We start from the raw sequence: 2,176 nt of genomic DNA, 5'->3' as shown, positions 1-2,176 counted from the left end.
ATTCGACAAAGATAAATTTTTCTAAACTTATCAACATATGCATTTACTGAAAACACTCAGATTATCTCATGTGATCTAATAGCTCCTTCAGCATTACATAAAGTGCTCTTCCAAGATCCAAGCAAATTACTCCCTAATCCTCCCCAAATGATAAATATGCCTCCTATACCTCTTTTTTCTTTTTTCTCCAGAACCTGTTCTAAACCATCACAAATATACCTAAACAAATGGTGTGAAGTAAACTTTTGAACTTCACAGCAAAAAGTAGCTTGTAATGTGGATACATTTTGTAGCTTTTCCCAGAACTACTGCACCGTGACCCTGAGCATCCCATAGACTGAGATGTTTTGGCTTTTGAAGATACTAATTTCTATGCCCTTACAGTTGCCAGCCATTTTAAAGACCATTGATGATTTATATCCCCCTCAAAAAACTAGGTTCTCATGATGAAAATTGACTTATGTGTACCTCCAGGATAAGCATAGACTTGAAGTGCACCTTCTAGATGTTTTCATGTCAAAATGTGTCCTACTAGGTTACAGTTGAGCATTTCAGATCTAGCTATGTGCTTATTCTGAACACCTCACTTGTGCCTCCTCACGTTCACCTGGTGTTCTTTTGTTCTCTCTTGAATATGTCTACACCATGTCTACTATCCAGATCATAACTACACCATATCATAACTCTCCAGCTCTTGCGTCCATGCCTCACTTCGTTCATCTTTGTTATGTCTATTACAAAGACTGCATGAGTTGGCAAAGGATGGACATCCTTGAACTGATTTTTTTTCACTTTGAAGATAATACAGCCTCGATCATTTTATTGTTTAACAGAAGGATATGCTCTGGGATTTTGTTGCGATTTTAGAGAACTCAAACAGTACTCTAATTTTAAAAATACACTTTATTAAACAAATAACTGTGTTCCTATAGACCACTGTAGTATTTCTATTATATTCTGGTGAGTTATGTATTTTTCTTTTGTAAAAGCCAACAGTAAAACAAAAATAAAAGTTAATTTTAATAAATCCTAAATACAACTTTCACACCTAAACATAATAGAGAAAACCCTAGACCAATGGGTTTTCAGTTATCCAGCTGTGCTTCTAGGAAAAAGAAAACAAATATGGTATCTAAAACACTTTTTAATAGAAAGACTAAAAGCATTTTCAACAGGCTAGAAAGTATGGGATGTAGAATTAGAAGAGGAAGGATAGTGATATGGAAAGAGAAAGGTACATTTTTCATGGGAGTAATCTTGGTTACAGAGTAGAGTAGTAGATTGAAACAACAGTTCAATACTAGCATAGAGAATAAATACGGATAAATATAGATGCATGCCATGTGCTTATTTTCTAGTGAAGTAAATTTCTAAGAATTTATTCATAGTTACTAACTATGAGCAAGCTTTGAGCTGACAATATCTATCTTGGTTTAATGACCTTTTCTAATCTCTGGCAATATGCTTCATGAGTATGAGTCAGAGAAAAATATTAGAATGAGGAATTTTCCCCCCTGAATAATATAGTAAATTCTTGTGTAAAATAACACATTACAACTTAGTCAATTCTGATTCATTTTGACCCTCTAGAAAGTTTAGGAATGATTAATTTGAACCCCTTCTTTACTGACATTCAACAGGTTGATTCTGGGAACCAAGTTAATACTCACTAGTATTTTAGGAAGTCAATAATCTGTACATACTCTGAGACAACCTGAAAGAATTGATCTGAAAATCAGAGATACCTTCTTTGTCTTTATTTACTTAAATTTTATGGTTTTCTCTATGTGAAACCAACACACAGTCTGTTACTGTGCAAGTGATCACACCTGTCCACACACCTAGTAGAGGCCAGGAAAGTGCACGCTGGCATGTGTGCACTCACAGCATCCTCTGCTGGCTGTGTCCTGAGAGGAAACATATAATGGTTTAAACGTCAAATTCCCAGTCAAGAGAGTTGTTGCATTTACTAGAAGAAAATATATAACCAGCAGCAAGGCGAGCAGTTGGATGAATTGAGTCCTATGATTGACTTACCATAGAAACTAGAAGTCAGTATGCTCAGGAAGCTCATTAAAAAATCTCTTTCCTCTAGGTGGAAGATGCTAAAATCACGTTGTTCAAACTTGGTGCACAGGTAAAATTTGGCATTCAGTTATGAGGAAATCATCATACT

The sequence above is a fragment of the Echinops telfairi genome, unplaced genomic scaffold (genome assembly GCF_000313985.2).
Source record: "Echinops telfairi isolate 266 unplaced genomic scaffold, ASM31398v2 ScPeMD7_7469;HRSCAF=8507_0, whole genome shotgun sequence".
Lineage (NCBI taxonomy): Eukaryota > Metazoa > Chordata > Mammalia > Afrosoricida > Tenrecidae > Echinops > Echinops telfairi.
The sequence above is the reverse complement of the archived record's forward strand: the minus strand, read 5'-3'. Positions refer to the sequence as shown.